Source organism: Hypanus sabinus, chromosome 12, assembly GCF_030144855.1.
Source record: "Hypanus sabinus isolate sHypSab1 chromosome 12, sHypSab1.hap1, whole genome shotgun sequence".
NCBI lineage: Eukaryota > Metazoa > Chordata > Chondrichthyes > Myliobatiformes > Dasyatidae > Hypanus > Hypanus sabinus.
The window spans coordinates 50914922-50934443 of record NC_082717.1 but is presented as its reverse complement, the minus strand read 5'-3'; the positions used below and the strand labels follow the sequence as shown (position 1 = coordinate 50934443).

The 19522-nt window shown below is 39.6% G+C and overlaps 1 protein-coding gene across 12 annotated transcripts in view; it reads left to right on the top strand.

The window, feature by feature from the left end:
• The window catches only part of nrxn1a (neurexin 1a), a 1527797-nt gene that overhangs the window by 666725 nt on the left and 841550 nt on the right, over positions 1–19522 (top strand). The window lies entirely within an intron of this gene.

Sequence of the window (19522 nt, the reverse complement as noted above, 5' to 3'; positions counted from 1 at the left end):
TTCAACCATTTCATTCCTTAATTTTTTTTTATTTGTGAGATGAGGGCCTCAGTCGGTCATAGTTGACCATGAATATTGCATCCTAGTTGTCTGGATATGCAAGCCTGGACAGTACGGTATGGAGAGCAAGCTGTGGCCCATGGAGCAAGCTCCCCCTTTCCACGCATCTGTTGAACCCAAAGGAACAGCAGAGACTGATACAATTTGGTACCAGCAGCATTGCAGGAATTGCCAGTCAACATTTAAATCAATGTAGGACTAACAGGGTCTCCAGCTTTGGATTTTTCCCTTGGGTTTACTCCTGAAGCCTTCCCCATGAGTGGGTATAGTGGCAAGGCGGCGGAAATTTGAGATCTGGGATTTCCTTCTCCTGGATAAGCTGACAACCTCGGCTAATGAGCCCCATCTGCCCAAAGCAACTGATTTTATAACACCAGTAACCTATCTTTGCCCCTTTTCCTGTCAGTGGAAACAGCTCCGCTGGGCTTAGTAGCTAAGCCACACATGAAGGCCAGGAGTTGGACTTTGTTGTCGGAGGCTATTTGAGGTGCACGCCATTGGGAGTATTTAATAGGTAGTAGGAGCTTGACCCCATTACCAACCCTGGCTATGATTGTCACATGTACCAAGATACAGAGAAAAACCTAAGTTCCTGATTTCTACAAATTGCCATGCTGCCCCAGTCATTTGTCTCATGTAGTTTCTGATCTAAAACACTCCTAGTGTGTCCCAGTCATTCCCCAAATAATATATTTTCTCCAGTCTGCAATTATCTGCTGCAGACATTTCTACCCAAATGCCAATGATCCTGCAATTCTATAAGTTTAACTGTCTGCTGGGCAGAAAATGGAACAAAAATAATATTAATAAGCTCTGCCATTAAATTCAGCAGGATCTCAGCATTCATGAGATTTCTGTGCTTTCAGCCTGCAACAACTTTGGTTCCCTGCTTTATAAATATTGATACTTTGAATCAGCAGGGATGCGATCACGGTATTATGGCATGTGCTACAAGCAGATCTGCAGCCAAACAGCACCACAGGTTCTATACTGCCAGTAGCTGTTAACTCACAACCACATTCATATTTTATACAGCAGATTTCTTTCAAGCTCACTGGGGACATTGTGAACCAGCAGTGCACAGATGTATGAAGTCACTCAAATGCATTGTTTGTTCGAGCATCACTGTTCCTCTCCTTCTTGTGGACAGTCTAAAGCAGCATGCAAACACTTACAACTGTTTTTGAGTGGCAGTAGTCCTGCGAGTACGAGGCTTTGCATGTTCCATTACTCATTGCCACTAGTGACATGCTTTGCAAACAGCTCCACTCCTCTAAAATATAGTTCGCCTGTAATTATCAGCATTGCTTAATGCAAGTAAGTGTTCTTATTCCCAAAAGCTGTCACAGTATTTTAATTTTAAGACAGTTTGTCATTCCACCAATTTTTAAAGCAGTTCCTTGAGCAACTCCCAGGGATGAAGGCTGTTTCCTGCAGATGTAGCTGCTCATGGCCTATGATTTCCCAAGCCGACAACTGGAGACATAAGTTGTGAATCTCACCCAAGAGTGTGAGATGAGAAAATCATCAGTCACATCATTACTTTGGAGAGTGAATTAATCCTTGGTGTGAGTGTATTTTCTCACCTTATCTGGTCTCGATGTGTTTTTACTTTCTCTGCCTTCATATGTCAATTAAAAAAAGTTTCTGATAGATGGATAGTAGGTTCTTGGTGAGCGATATTAAATGATCTCAAGTTATCGGCACAAAATGAAGTTACCCTCATCTTGGTGATATTATTAGACCTCAAAACATTTGATACTTCCATTGTCACAGTACCATGGGATGATACATTGACTTTGTTAGTATTTCCATATTAACATTGACCAAGAAAAGATTATCAGAAGTATTGAAAAGGAAGAATCATCACAATTGTTGGGATTTATTGAAGTTATTCTATGTGCATTGCTAAGGCTGAAAAATCTGAAATAACTTTTTTAATAGTAAGGCACAAGGAACAGATCTGGCAGGCAATGTGAATACATCTATTTTTAATTAGCTGTGGTAAGATTCTTTATCCCACTCTCCAAGCTCTGGCGTTCCATGTATTCATAAATCATCTGCAAAATCTTAATGGTTCATCATCCATTGAATAAGCAAGACAAGTTTCATTTCAATTGTTCCTAAAATATAATAGAGATAACAAGTGATTGGAAATGCTCATAGAAAAGATATTATATGAAGCAATCATTTGTGTTTATTTTCTATGAAAGTGGAGTCGTAGGTAGGCAGGGTGGTGAAGCAAACTTTTAACACACTGACATCATAACGCAGGGTGAATAAAAAGGAGTTGCAAGCTCATGGGTGATTTACAGAAGCTGCTGATGCTGCATTTGGAATATCGTGTTCAGTTTTCTTCACCCTGTTACAGGAAAGATGTTATTAAATTGGGAAGAATTAGGATGTGAATATCTCTACAGGACCTTTTCTGGTTAGAGGCAATGCAGGAACAGTGACTTTAACATAAGACCATAAGGCGTAGGAGTATAACTGGGTCATTCACCCCATCGAGTCTCTGCAAAGAGGAATGGAGAATGCACCAAAATGGAGAGGGCTATTTGTGGAAAAAAAAACAATAATTTTTAAAAAATATTGGATTTTACTGAATCAGTTGTTTAGATAAATATTTTAGTTGTTTCAAAGTGATTTCGAGTATTTTATGTTCTGTATTCAAATTTGTAAACATTCAATTATTTTGATAGTCAATATGGAGTTAAGGAGTATTTTTAATTATTCATCGTTTGTTTGGAATAAGGCTGAGGAGCATGAGTTTGGCTTCATAATCAGGCTAAGCTCAGGGAGAGCAGGGATAATTTTTTAAAATTCTGGGGAAATCAGAGGTCCATGAGCTAGTCTTCGTTGGGAGATCTCAGGTGGTCAGGGTCAGCAACTTTAAATTCACCAGTATTATCATTTCAGAGGATCTGTCCTGGACCCAGCATGTAAATGCAATTATGAATGACAATTAAGCACCACATTGTGAGGATTCCAGGGGAAACATGCGTAAATCTTGTGTTTCTCGGCCTATCCAGTGAGTCTGGTCTCTTAAAATCTTCATGACTGTCTGTGGGCTGAAGATTGATTTCCTCATTTCTCTGAAAGTGCAGCTGCTGTTCAGCTCAACTCCTCTCTGTATCCCTTGTGGCCCACCTTACACATCTTCCAAGAAGTTCCATAAGTTCCCAGTTTCTGTCTCTCTACTTCATCGTAACTCCAATACTGACTTACTAAATTTCAGCTTTAATCTTAGCATGTAAATTGAAAGTTAAAATAAGAGGGAATTTGAGTGTAGAAACCAGAGTAAGATAATCCTGTGTAGCGATTAAGGTGCAGAGCAGATTCTGGCAGAAAATACGTAACAGTAAATACAGAGACTTACTAGAAGAGAGAGAGGAAGATTATTTTAATATCTTTTCCTCCAGAGATGTACCAGGGTAGATCAATATTTATCTATTCACTTGATATGTGCATTCATCAAATGTTTATTGCTCTAGTTTATATTTATAATAATTGAAATGCACAATAATAATTACTTAAATGCCATTTCATCAGGATGAAGGGTCCTAATGAAGGATCTTGACCCAAAACGCCTACTGTTTGCTCTTTTCTATAGATGCTGCCTGGTCTGCTGACTTCCTTCAGCATTTTGTGTGTTTTACAGAGGTAACTTTAATAGCTTGCACAAGGAAACCATATTTTCCATCTTTGGATTCAAATGACACAATATAGAACAGTACAGCACAGGAACATGTCTTTCAGCTCACAATGTCCATGGTAACCGTGATGCTAATCCCAGCTGCTTACACCTCCTGCACTTATCCCTCCATCCCTGCCCATTGATGTATCTGTCTAAATGTCACTTTATGTGCAGCAACCGTTTCTGCTTTCAGCATATTCACTGGTAGTTTGTTCCAGTCAGCTACCAACCTCTTCCCAATATGCAACACTTCACACTTGTCTGGATTAAATTTTGTCTGCCATTTCACTGCTCACATTTCTAACTAGACTATATCCTGATAAATCCTTTTACAATCTTCCTCAAGAGCCACAACTCCACTACTTTTTGTTTTTCTTGCAAACTTAGTTTCATCCAGATTGTTTATTTATATCACCAACAACAGATGTTTCAACCCTCATCCCGGTGGAATATCACTGTTCACAAACCTCCAGTAAGAATAACAACATTCCACCCAGTACCCTGCCTTCTATGGCCAAGTAAATTTTAAATCTAATCTACCAAGTCTCCACTGATCACATGTAACTTCATTCTCTGGATTGATGCACCATGAGAGATTTTGTCAAAAGCTTTACTGAAATCCATGTATTCAATATTCACTGTTGTACCCTCATCAATCATTTTCATTACCTCCTCAAAAATCTCAGTCAAGTTTGTATAATGAGACCTCCCCTGCATACAGTTATCTGTAATAAGTCTTTGTTTTTCCACATGTGAGAAGATCCTACACTTAAAAAATGATCGCTCAATTATCTTTCTACCACTGATATAAAGCTCATTGACCTAGAACTTCCTGTTTTGTCACTATTGCATTTCTCAAATGGAGGAAAAACATTAGCTTTACCACAATCCTTTGGAACATTGCCTGCGATTTAAAAGAAAACAGAGCTCTCTGTTAAATCCCCACTGTTTATCTCAAAAGTTGAGCTGCTGTCCATTGACATTGGCAATATGCTGTGTGTAGCATTTTTGGTTAACTGCAAAATACTAAAGTTTAAAAACTTTTTTTTCCAAATTCTATATTAGATAGTAAGAATTGGAAACTATTCCCAAGATAAAATTAACTGTACCATTGCCCTGTTGCTTGAGGGTCATCAGCTTAGTTATCCTTCTATAATATGATCTTCTAAACTGAGTGGTTATTCACAAATATAGTTGACTCTTGACTGCATTCTCAGTGCAGGGGCATTTGAGGTTGGGCAATAAATGCTTGTATTGCCAGCAATATCCACTTTTCATGATTAAATTGTAAGTGTGTTTACAAACTAGGCTACATACTACCATCCAGCAGAATTTTAATAAAATGATCATTTTTGGTGTTAAAACTGTACTTGCAAAAGGTAAACTAGATTTGTAACAGAGCAGCAAAATTGCTGTAAGATGATAGGTTCGATCTCTGCTGTATAACTCACTGAGTGGAGCAACTTGATTAGTGGGAATGCACCATGTAGGTTTAAAGTTCTGATAGGCTTTGTGGTACAGTGATTAGACCTGTGGTACAGTGGATCTTTTATTGTTTGTTTCTAAAATAGATGACTTTGTTTCTTTAACCTTACCAGATTTATGTTTTGCACATGCTATTTGAAAAGCAACAGAGGAAAGCAAATTTCAAACTACATTTTACTTGCTTAACATCAGAATTACTGCAATGTCAAACTAACTCTGTGGTATTTGGAAATGGTTAGAGTTACCTCTGACTATGATGATTAGCCTTTTCCATTGTCGTAGACTTCTTTCTGACTATAGCTGGTATTGATGGTGACATCTCTGAAATGTAGTTACTTGTTATATCAGCAAGGTCAATATGGTTCTTTAAACTGAGAAGAGTACAGTTTCCAAAAGAAGAGAGTAAACAGGATAAGGGCTGGTGATTCCCAGGGATTCAAGGACAGCAGACTGGATTCTTCCTGGCACTTATCTCTTCAGCAGAAGTGCTACACCTGTGTAATCACCTCCCCTCCACTTCCTCTCAAGGCCCCAAACAGTTCTTCCAAGTGAGGCAATATTTCATCTGTGAGTCTGTTTGGGTCATCTACTGTATCTGGCACTTCCTGTGAATCCGCCCCTACATCTGTGAGACCCAACATAGATTGGGGGATTGCTTTGACAAACACATTTGCTACATCTGTAAAAAGCTGGATTTCCTGGAAGCCAACCATTTTGATTCCAATTTCCATCCGTATTCCGACATGTCGCTCTATGATCTCCTTTACTGCTATGATGAGGCCATTCTCAGGTTGGGCCAGCAACACCTCATACTCAGCCAAGGTAGCTGCCATCCTGATTTGAATGAACATCGATTTCTCTGATATCTGATCATTTTTTTCCTTGTGCCCCTTGGTGCTGCTTTTCCTTCCTTTTCTCCCATGGTCCACTCTTCTCTCCCATTGGGTTCCTTCACCTTCAGCCCTTTATCCACTTATCACTTCCCAGCTTCTCATGTCATCCCCCATCCCCCACCCACCTGGCTCCACCAATCACCTTCTAGCTTGACTCCTACCTCTCTCCCCACCACCTTATTCTGACTTCTTCCCTGTTCCTTTCCAGTCTTGATGAAAAATCTTGGCCCATCATGTCAACTGTTTATTCCTTTCCGTAAATGCCCCTGACCTGCTAAGTTCCTCCAGCATTTTGTATATGTTACGTTGGATTTGCAGCGTCTGCAGAATCTCCTCTATTCACATTTCTCTGGATATTTGAATCACTTGGTGTATTAACCATACAATAGACTCCCACTCAAAGCCTGAGTGCTTGAGGATTGACTTGGATCTGCATCAGTCTCCCTACTGTCACAACAGATCAACACAGATGCCAGTTCATTGGCTCTCCATTCAGCACTGGAACATCTGGATGGTGAAGATGCTTGCATCACAATGCTCTTCATTGAGTACAGCTCTACATTTAACAATATCGTTCCCCTCAGAACTGAACAATAAGTTTCAAGACTGAGTCCTCTATACCTCCTTGTGTAACTGGATCCTTGATTTCCTCACTTGCAGACCCCAATCAGTACAGATTTGCAACAACATCTCCTCCACAATCACTACCAGCTCATGGCTGTGTGCTTAGTCCCCACTCGACTCTCTATACAAAGGGGATTACGAATCTGGGAGATTGAAAATCTGGTTGAGTGGTGCTGCAGTAACACCCTCTTACTCAAAACCAGTTAACAAAACCAAAAAGCTGATGATTATTGACTGTAGAGGGAAGAAACTGGGGTCCATGAGCCAATGCATATTAAGGGATCAACGATGGTGACGGTCAGTAACTTTCAATTTCGGGGCACTATCATACCAGAGGATGAGTCCTGGGACCAGAAATTAAACGCCATTTCAAAGAAAGCATGTCAGTCTTTACTTTCTTAGAAGTTTGCACAGATTCAGCATGTCATCAAATACTTTGACAGCAGAGAGTATCCTGAATGGTTGAATCACAGCCTGGCATGGAAACACCAGCGCCTGAGAATTGAAAAGCATCCAAGAAGTGGGAGACACAGCCCAATGCATCACAGGAGAGGATTGAGCATATCTACAAAGAGCGCTGCCACGAAAAAGCAACGTTCAACATCAAGGAACCCCACCAGCCAGGACATGCTCTCTTCTCACTGTTACCATCAGGAAGCACGTACAGGAGATTTGTGTCCCACACAACTAGGTTCAGGAACAATTATTACCCTTCAACTATCAGGCTCTGATCTTCCGTCCTCACTACAGCACTGAACTAATCATGGGACACACATTATGGATTCACTTTCAAGGATTCTACAATCAATGCTCTCAGTATCATTTATTTATTATTAATGTTTGTTTCTTGTTTGTATTTGCACAGTTTGTCTTTTGCACGTTGGTTGCTTGTGAGTCTTGGTTTATGTGTAGTTTTTCACCGATTTGACTGCGAATGACTGCAAGAAAATGAGTCGCAGGGTAATATTTGGTAACATATATGTGCTTTGATAATAAATTTACTTTGAATGTTGAACTTTGAAAGGCCAACTGATTTATTAGCAGCACAAGGTATCATATGCTGGCTTATTCATCTTACGCCAGTCTTGGTGCTTTCAAGTAGACTATCAGGAACGGGGAGATGCAGTATCTTCCACATCTTTCAGATGTAGCATGCCTTCAATGACAAAAGTACCATAATTTAGATTACCATTGTGCAAAGCACTTGTATTGTGACATCAGTAATTTGCTCTGCAATCTGCAAAGGCATGTCTAGATTTATGGCTGTCTTCTGTATGCTCCATAACTTCACCTCTATGAGGGGCCATACCATCCCATCATGTGAGTGGCAATGAATGGAATATAGATCAGCACATCAGAGTGGGCCCTTTGACCCATGATGTTACGCTGACCTGATTAAGCATACTCCATGATCAATTTCAGCCTTGCTTACTACACTGTCCATAATCCTCCATTCTGCTTACATCCACGTAGCTATCTAAGATTCTTTTAAATGTTCCAATGATGCCAGCTTCTACCACTACCTTGGACAGTGCATTACAGGCACTCACCACTCTCTGTGTAAAAAAAAAAGAAAATTTATCTTACCTCTGACATCTCCCCTAAACTTTCCTCCTCTCATCTTAAACAGATATCCCCTGGTGTTGGCCATTGCTGCCCTTAGAAAAAAATGCTGGCTGTCCACTCTGTCTATACCTCTCATAATCTTATACACTCCTATCAAGTTACCTCTCATCATCCTTTTCTCCAAAGAGAAAAGCCCTCGCTTGAGGGTAAGGTGAGTATAAACATGCTGTCTTATCCAGGCAGCATCCTGGTGGATCATCTCTGAAACTTGTCTACAGTTTCCACATACTTCCTACAGTGAGATAACCAGAACTGAATACAGTACAGTAAGTGTGGTTTAACCATCATTTTATAGTCCGACAACATAACTTTTGGAGCCCTTGAACTCCATCCTCTGATTGCCTTCTTAACCATTTTATCAATTCATGCAGCAACTCTGAAGGATACATGGACTTGGACCCCATGATCACTTTGTTCCTTCATACTGTTGTGAATCCTCCCATTAACCTTGCAGTTTGATGTTCCAGTTTATATCACCTCACACTTTTCCATCTGCCATTACTCCACCCAACTGTGCATTCCATATGTGTCCTGCTGTAACCTATGACAACCTTCTACATCAGCCACAACTCCTCCAAACTTCATGTCATCTGCAAACCTATTAGTTCAACCATCCACTTCCTCATCCAAATCATTTATAAAAATCAGAAAAATCCCTCCACTATTCACAGTCTTCAAGTCAGGATACATTCCATTGACTACCACCCTCTGCCTTCTCTGGGCAAACTAATTTGACATCTACCTATCCAAGTTTCCCTCTATTCATGCCTTATGACTTTCTGGATGAACCTACCATAGGGAACATTGTTAAACAATGGCACGGTGTGGTTAGCACAATGCTTAATGCCTGCTGCTGCCTGTAAGCAGTTTGTAATTTCTCCCCTTGACCACATGGGTTTCCACTGGGTGATCTGGTTTCCTCCCACAGTCCAAAAACTTACCGATTGGTAGGTTAAATGATGATTGTAAATTGTCCCGTGATTAGGCTAGAGTTACATCTGTGGATTGCTGGGTGGCATGGCTCGAAGGGCCTGTTAACGCTCTATCTCAAACAATAAATAAACAAACACATCCACCATTCTACCTTCAACTTGCTTTGGCACTTTATTGAGAAAACTCAATCAGGCTCCTGAGGCATGACCTGCCCCTCACAAAGCCATGTTGACTGAAGAGCAGACTATGATAATAGCATTGATTAACACTTTCCTGAATTCCAGGTCATCACAGAGAACAGCTCAAATAAATGCACTACATGTGAACAACACCTCCCAGAAGTGTGCTTTTGTCTGCACCAAAAGATCACGCTGCATTTGAATTGCCCACTTGTGAACTGCCAATATTGGTTTTCATTACTTAATCATCATCTCCTTGTTATTTGAACCTGATGACTTGCCTTCTGAAGATCTAATCTAACCTCTAGAATTTGTGCTAATCCAGGATCATAGTTGGTGCTTGTATCTTGCAAGCATTGAGTGATGCTTAATCGTAAATGTGTCTGACCATTTTAAGATAGCACGCTGATATTTTGCCATCAGCTCAGAGATGGTAATTCGTGTAAATTTCCTTTAAAGATATTTGCTGTTTCTCCCCGTTCCTATTTCATATTAGTCCTCATATTTTCCATTTTTAGATATACAAGTTCTCATTTGTACGTTAAACCTATTTAAACCTGCAATTATCAGTCTTTCAAGTCAATCATTTCATATTATAATAACTCAGTGCTTAAAATAAAACCATCATGAGATCCCTACCAACGTACTTTGCAATTAACTATCTCTTCATCAATTATTTCTATTGGAGGAAACAATATCAATGATCATAACCTTAAATTATTTTGAATTCCTCCCAAATATTACAATCCCTGCTCTAAAGAGGGCAAACACAGCTTTTCCCGTTTTCCTTCTAAGCTAAATTACTCAGAGATAAAGGCTTCATATTGTTGAAGCTTTTCAATCGCTACAGGGCATTTAGCAGTGAAATCTGGAACTTTAGTCACCATTGGAAGAGCAGTGGCTATTATGAATTATCCCTAGCTTGCAAGGTTCTGCTAGAATGTGGGGTTGTGGAATACTGCTGTGTGAATAAAGTGACTGGAGAGAAGTACTGGTAGATATGTAGTGGTCTCTTTATTGGCCAAAATGAGACACAGCAGGTATCATTAGAGACCCTTTTGGAGGAAGAAGGTCTGCTTGACCCAACACTATACAAAACTTTATATGCTAGAGATCAAAGGACAATTCAGGACAATTCCATTGAACTATGCACCACTCTCACACCTCCTTTTTCGCACCCACACTACAGACACTCAAGTGGCACCCAAATAAAGAATTTAACTCAGCATTGTCCGGAGTTGCAATTAATCTGTTACACGGTTCCTATGAACCCATTGTTCGGAGCTGCATTTTAGATTTAATCTACAGTTCATATTCAAATCTGAAGATTAGAGGCTGAAGTTGCTTACTATATGTGCTAACCTGAAAAAACACCCTAATATGGAATTGATGGAAGAAATAGGAGAGTAAAATGGGAGTAGTGTAAGATTAATGGAAATGTGTGCTAATGCTTAGCATAGACTCAGTGGACCAAATCATCTATTCCATGCTGTATGATGCAATTACTCAACAGCCTATGAATATTGACTTCAATTGGAGCTTTTGAAGTTATAGAGAAATACAGCATGACCCAATGAGTTCATTCCAAACACAGCGCACCCCCCCCCCCCCCCCAGTTAGTACCAATTCCTGCATTCAGCCAATATCCCTCTATGTTTCTATTTTTTATGTTAGGTCATCTCCCTATTCAAGTGCTTCCTAAATGTTAATATTTTTTCTTTCTCACTCACTTCTTATGGTAATTCATTCCATACACTCCCCATCACGACATTAAGAAGTTCCCCTCAGGTTCTTTTTAAAGCGTTCCCCTTCCATCCAAGATTGATGCACCCTAGATTTGGTCTCCCCTACCCTGAGAGAAAGACTGTGATCATCCACCTTATCTGTGCCTTTCATAAATATAAACATTTATTTAAGGTTTTCCCATGTTCTTCTATATTCCAAGAAAGAATTTTGAGTCTGTCTTCCACACATTTTTGTTTAACTTTTAGAGGGATGTTTACAAAGTTATCAATTGCAGTGCAAATCAAACTTAATTTTTTGACACTTTTACAGATATTCCTATGTTCTTAAGAGCAGTAATTTCTACAGCAAGCATTTGTGATCACATCAGTATGTAACAACTGATTTCTTTTTCTCTGTACTGTTATGAAATCCTTGAAAACATCTGCAATAACAAAGAGCATTCTAACTAGTTAGGAAAGCGTTTAATCGGAGTAAGGGGAACAATGAAGCTATCAAGCAGGAACTTGGAAGGAAAAATTGGGAACAGATGTTCTCAGGGAAATGTACAGCAGAGGTGTGCATATGTTCTGGGGATATTTGCGTGTCGTTCTGCATAGGTACGTTCTAGTGAGACAGGGAAAGGATGGTAGGGTACAGGAACCGTGGTGTACAAAAGCTTTTGAAAATCAAGTCAAGAAAAAAAAGAAAAGCTTATGAAAGGTTCAAAAAACTGCTTAATGATAGAGATCTAGAAGATTATAAGGCTAGCAGGAAGGAATTTAAGAATAAAATTAGGAGAGCCAGAAGGGGCTGTGAGAAGATCTTGGTGAGCAGGATTAAAAAAAAAACCAGGGCTTTCTACATGTATGTGAAGAGCAATAGGATAAGATGGGAGAGAATAGAACCAATCAAATGTGACAGTGGAAAAGTGTGTATGGAACCGGAGGAGATAGCTGAGGTACTTAAAGAATACTTTGCTTCAGTATTCACTATGGAAAAGGATCTTCATGATTGTAGGGATGACCTGCAGTGGATTGAAAAGCTTGAGCATATAGACATTAAGAAAGAGAATGTGGTGGACTTTTGGAAAGTATCAAGTTGGATAAGTCTCCAGGACTGAACGAGATGTACAACAGGCCACAGTGGGAGGTGAAGGAGGAGATTGCTCAGCCTCTGGCAATGGTCTTTGCATCATCAATGGGGATGGCGGAGGTTCCGGAGGATTGGAGGGTTGCAGATGTTGTCCCCTTATTCAAGAAAGGGAGTAGAGATAGCCCAGGAAATTACAGACCAGTGAGTCTTACTTCAGTGGTTGGTAAGTTGATGGAGAAGATCCTGAGAGGCAGGATTTATGAACATTTGGAGAGGCATAATATGACTAGGAATAGTCAGCATGGCTTTATCAAAGGCAGATCGTGCCTATGAGCCTGATTGAATTTTTTGAGGATATGACTGAAGAAGACATTGATGAAGGTAGAGCAGTAGGTGTGGTGTATCTGGATTTCATTTGATAAGGGAACCATGCAAGGCTTATTGAGAAAGTAAGAAGGCATGGGATCCAAGGTGACCTTGCCTTGTGGATCCAGAATTAGCTTGTTCACAGAAAGCAAAGAGTTGTTATATTCTGCATGGAGGTTGGTGACCAGTGGTGTGCCTCAGGGATCTGTTCTGGGACCCTTCCACTTCGAGATTTTTATAAATGACCTGGATGAAGAAGTGGTGGGATGGGTTTGTAAACTTGCTGATGACACAATGGTTGGGAGTGTTGTGGATAGTGTGGAGGGCTGTCAGTGGTGCATTTACAGGATGCAAAATTGGGCTGAGAAGTGGCAGATGGAGTTCAACCCAGATAAGTGTGAGGTGGTTCATTTTGGAAGGTGAAATATGACGACAGGATATAGCATTAATGGCAAGACTCTAGGCAGTGCGGAGGATCAGAGGGATCTTGGGGTTTGAGTCCATAAGATGCTCAAAGCTGCTGCGCAGGTTGAATCCATGATTAAGAAAGCATACGGTGCATCGGCCTTCATCAACCGTGGGATTGAGCTTAAGAGCCGAAAGGTAATGTTACAGCTATATAGGACCCTGGTCAGATCCCACTTGGAGTACTGTGCTCTGTTCTGGCCACCTCACTACAGGAAGGATGTGGAAAGTGCAGAGGAGATTTACAAGGATGTTGCCTGGATTAGAGAGCATGTTTTACGAGAAAAGGTTGAGTGAACTTGGCCTTTTCTCCTTGGAGTGATGAAGGATGAGAGGTGACCTGATAGAGGTGTATAAGATGATGAGAGGCATTGATCGTGTGGATAGTCAGAGGCTTTTTTCCCAGGGCTGAAATGGCTAACACAAGAAGGCACTGTTTTAAGGTGCTTGGAAGTAGTTACAGAAATGATGTAAGTGGCAATTTTTTTATGCAGATAGAGGTGAGTGTGTTGAATGAGTTGGCGATGGTGAAGGAGGTGGAAATGATAGGGTCTTTTAAGAGACTCCTGGTTAGGTACATGGAGCTTAGAAAAATAGAGGGCTAGGGGCAACCCAAGGTAATTTCTAAAGTAAGTGCATGTTCGGCACAGCATTGCATGTGCTGTTGTTTTTCTATGTTTCTATATTTAGCACCTTCCCTGATGTGAACAAAAGTCTTTCATGTTTTTATTCAGGGCAAATGATCAAGCAGACTTGAAGTTTCCTGAGGAATTGTTTTTAATCCTTGTAGTTCCTTGCTCTCCAGTAAATCATCTCTCACAGCAGATTTAATCCTTCTTGACTACACTGTGACTTTTACCTTTACTTTTACCTTACCTTTCATCTTTCCTTCTCTACCCCTCTCTGCTTCTTGCAGGGATTGTTCCCTCTGCGATTGCCTGGTCCACACGTCCCTCCCCACAGATCTCCCACCTGGTACTTATCCCTGCAAGCGTAAGTGCTACACCTGTCCCTACACCTCCTCTCTTACCACCATTCAGGGCCCCAAACAGTCCTTCCAGGTGAGGCAACACTTCACTTGTGAGTCTGTTGGGTCATCTATTGCATCCGGTGCCACAACAGACAGGATCTCCTGGTTGCCACTCACTTCAACTCTGCTTCACATTCCCATTCGGATATGTCCATACTGGCTTTCTCTACTGCCATAATGAAACCAAACTCCGGTTGGAGGAGCAACACCTTATATACCGTCTGGGTAGCCTCCAGCCCCTTGGTATGAACATCGAATTCTCCAACTTCCGGTAATTCCCTCCCTCCCCCTTCCCCCATTCCACTTTCACTCTGCCTCCTCTTCTAGCTGCCTCTCACCTCTCTTATGATTTTGCCTTCTTCTACTACCCATAGTGCTTTCTCCTTAGATACCTTCTTCACCTCTCCTGCCTATCCCCTCCCTGCTTCCCCTCCCCCACCCCTTGATCTTTCCTCTGATTGGTTTTTCACCTAACACATTCCACCCTCCCCCCACCTTCTTTATAGGGCCCCTGCCTCCTCCTCCTTTAGTCCTGACGAAGGGTCTCAGCCCAAAACGTTGACTGCTCCTTTCAACGGATGCTGCCCGACCTGCTGAGTTCAACCAACTTGTTTGTACATAACTTTTACCTTGATTGCTAATGTCCTTTCAGGTACTGATTTCCATATGGCCACACTAATTAGATAAATGTAATATTTCCTCAAACGACCTCTGAACCTTTTCCCAATAGCAGGAAATGTTTGTGCCTTTGCATTTGACCTCTCTGCTATGGTAAATAGGTCTGTCCCTTTCATTCAGACCAGGCATCGTGTTGTATTTTAACACACCACAATTGTGAAAACTAAATTCCGTCTTTTTGAAACTTTATTTGCTTTCAAGTTTACTGAGAGCACATGTCCACTTTACCGACCCTTTGGCATCAATGACAATCACAAGATTGAGATAAGTGCATCATGACACCTGCTGGCTTAGAGATGAACAACAATCAACAAAATAAAATAAAGTGGAATCCAGTTAACTGGGACACATCGGAACCAAGTATATCTTGGCCAAATTAAGTTGTTGCCCCAATTAGCTTCACGGAAATAGTTCAAAAGGGGTAAAAAAAACTTACCATTTAAATGAATGACAAATTATGTATTTAAATGAAATACAGAACAAATTAGAACACCACAAATACAGGACTCTGAAGCTGTGTGTTAGTTTCTGAACGTTGTCAACAGAAAATTCATACAGAGTATGCTGCCATGTTCTTTTGATTGAGTGTAAATGAACAAAATATGAGCAGCCACCTAGTGCCAGATAATGGACTGTTTAAATATAATGCTTTCAATGATTATATCCTCCAACTTTTCATTTTCATTGTAACATTCAGGATGACAGTTGACATCTTCAAATTGTTCATAGTCCCTAACTTGTTGAAGTAGTGAAGTCATTTATTTTTCACTCCCAGTAGTTTCTGGCATTTCTAAGCCTGAATGCTTGAAATTACAATGAACAAAATGGTTATGAATTGTCGTACTGCTTATTTCTCGCCAAATATCACTGACTTTTGAACGCAAACACGCTGTTTGCTGTAAGCAGAGTGTAGTGTCTAATGCCATGCATGTGCTTGTGAGTGATGCCAGTTAGAAGCTGCTTGGCAACAGTCCCCTTGCCTCAATTAAGCAGCATAATGTCCCACAGGAAGGGAATCCAGGCTATTTTTTGATTGTTTTTGTGCTTTGTTGGCCCAAATAAGTGGCTGCCCCGATTAACTGATAGCCTAAATAACCATAATCCACTGTATATATTACTACATAAATTATATACGTTGCTCCCTTTCTATCTCTGCCTTCACACCAAGTGGATGCAACATCAGTGAAAAAATTCATAGAGTCCTGGAGTTCTCTCTCTGGCTGAATGTTCCCCTGATGAGACAACTGATGATTTTCTTTGCACCGTCTGAATTAAAGCAATACAGACAAGTGCCCCCATCAGCACTTGACCCCATGTCCTTTCATCAGCAGTTTTCTCTGAAACTGTAAGACAATTGATATGTTTGTGTTGTGTTGAATATTGAACTGAAGTTTTCTTTGCATTTCCTGATGAATAAGCATGAGCTCGAGATACTGAATTACCTATAATTAAGTAAAATTTACACCATATGCAAAATTACTATTTTTGGATCCTGTTACAAACCTCTGAAAATGATGATTTACATTGTTAATCTAATGAATAAATGTTGCAGTTCCTCCATGAATTGAGCCAATTTTACTATAACACAGGGAGGCTTTTTTTTATTATGGACAAGAAAACAGCAATGTTCAGCTACTTTTTTAGTTATTTTCTCGTACCCCTCATTTAAAATATATTGAAATGTAATAAGCATGCTTTGAAGTGGATTCAAAGCATGCTTGTGTAAGGTTGATGTTTCTTTTATGCATGAAGGTGAGTTAGTGTTAACAAGTTTTACAATTGTTTAGATTTCTCAATAAATACAAAAGGTGAGCAATAGTGTAGAACTAATAATTACTCTGCCTACTCATGGTTATGATGGGACAGTGATTGAGTTACTGCTGGCTGATTGGAAGTCTTGTTTCAGGAAGCAGAATTCCTAAAGCACATGGAATTTGGTGGTGAAATGTCTTTACTTGAGGCTGAGAGAGGTCTAAATATCATAACTAAATCTAGGAAACTCTTCCCTTTCTCACTCCCCCCTTTATATTTTGAGCTGAACCCTGCACATACACGTGACACTTCCCAGGGTCAATCTGCGTGGATCCTCTGAGGAACAATTTCTGGTAGATGACCGGGAGAGGATTATCCCTGATGACAGCCTTGCTACTGTACTTTAAAGCTCCTGCTGCCACAAACAATAGAAATTGTAGTTCCTGCTTGGATACAAAACAAATTTTCAGATATCTGCTATCCCGAATATGGTCTCATCAATCCTAGTTTAGTATTCAGTTTCTCAAGCACTGAGAGTATCATTCTGATCATATTTCCTAACTACGTAATGTATTTGCTTACTAGCCTTTTATGAATCATGTTGTTGGAGATCCAGATCTCTCGGCATCTCAGAGCTCTGCCATTAGATAATAGGGGTTTTATTATTTTTCAGCCGAAGTGGGTAATCACTTATTTCCCATTTGTCCACTTACTCAACCTATTTTATAGCCTCCTTATATTCGTTTCACTATTTATCTTTGTGTTACCACCAAATTTAGCAACTAAACCTTCAGCGGCTTCAAGCAAATCATTGTTAAAAAGACTAAACATCCAAGGTCTCAGCAATGCTCCCTGATGTACTTCACTCATTTAATTTTTTTAAGAAGATAAAGATATATTTGTGCTTATTCTGCTTCTTGCTAGCCAGTCGCTCTTCATTTCACTCCAGTATATTACCATCTACATGAAAATATTTTACTTACATAAATTCTTCAGAAATGTTTGTGTTACTTAGATATTAATCTTTTGATGAGGATTCTCTGGTCTTAGGTATTGACCCTCTATTTAGCAGTAGTACAATGAAAACTATAAAACTGTAGACAATGAAAAGCCACCGGAGATAAGGTGCTATCCCTTTCTGACACTATTACAACTGTTTTTCAGCTTGTATATTCACAGGTTCAGCCCAGACTCTGTCAAGTCAAATTCCCATGCAATACTTATGATCAATTTTGAGGATTATAGATTACAAAGCTACTTGTTATTGTGCAACTGCTTGCACAGCCACTCAATCCCTATTATTCATACAGTCAGTCACATTTTCTGTGGGAGTACAGTAGTCTGCTATTGATTTACTTAAAATGTCATCAGTAAATGGTACAATCTAATATTTTATCAAGTGATCATTAGGTGAAAACAGATCTTTCATACTTGTGAAAGAAAATGGAGCCTGAAAATACATCACCATATATTTACTTTGCTGCGCAGTGTATTGTAAACATGGTAACAAGCATAACACTAAGGATTGCAAGTAATGCAGAGCACTCCTGAATTTCATTGGAGACAAATATCAGTGGATTTTGGAGAATAATAATATTAGGATGCATTGTAATTTTAATACTTAAGGATACCATTTTGAAGGCTACCATCCAAATTAGTGTAAAAGGAATAAAATAGTACTTATAGGAGTAATTTTAAATGTGAAAAAAACATTTTACATTTTCTGTATTAGACACCAGAAACTTTTAAGTAACTTATGGTGTCATAATGAGCACTGTTTGAACACTTATTTTCAGTCTCAGTAACTTACTAATCAAGAACCAAGCATAGTATTCTGGGCTCAAAACTAAATACCCAGGTGAAATATACATTTTCAACAATCAAGTAATTTGGTTTCTATGCCTTAGTTCATCGAGTCATTTCCAACAGCAACAATGGTATTTTATTGACATCTATCACAGTAGCAGCATAGTAGCAAACAAGTCTTCACAAATGATTGATGATGCAGTTATAAGTCTCCACCAATTATACTAATATGTCAATCTCTCTTCAGACCCAATTAGTCATTACTGCTATACAATAATTGCATCTTGCTCAGAAAGTCCACTTCAGTCAAATGCATTAAAGCAAAATAAAATTGTTTATTTGTATTGAAAGGCTGCCAAAATATCTAAAGTAAATTAATAAAATATATGTGGATACAAGTGTGTTATGTAAAATAAAATACACTATTGTCGGCGCTGTTAAGTTGATTAACCATTTTAATATCATATTTGCCTATTACCTTTGAGTAATGGAATATTGAAGTATGTAGCAGAGAAAAAGATATGTAGTGCACTGTTCTTTGGCTGGTTGTTCTGATGTTTAATGCCAAACCTGTGTTTTTTTTTTAATCAGAATATTGAAAGTTCTGAAGTACACACCCAGTTCCCTTTTAAAATCATTTTGAGTAAAAGAGGAGTGTGGTGGAGTATATTGACTGATTATGTAATGGCTTAGTATGGAAACACAAATGGCCTTGAGCATAAAATCTTACAATGAGTAATGGATATGGCCCAGTCCATCACAGCTAAAGCCTTCACCTCACCATTGAGCACATCTTCATGGAGCGCTGTCCCAGGAAGGCAACATCCAGCAAGGACCCTCACCATGTAGGCCATGCTTTCTTCTTGTTGTTGCCATTGGGAAGAAAGTACAAGAGCTTTAGGACACACACCACCAGGTTCAGGGGCATTTATTACTCCTCATGCATCAGGCTACTGAACCAAAGCGGGTAACTTCACTTGCCCCATCATTAAACTGATTTTTGAGATGTGGTTTGTTTTAGGAACTGTTACAATGACCTATTAAGGTGTTACTTGGTAACACACAAAGGGATTGTTAAATATTCACTCACAAATAAAATGTTGTTGTATTA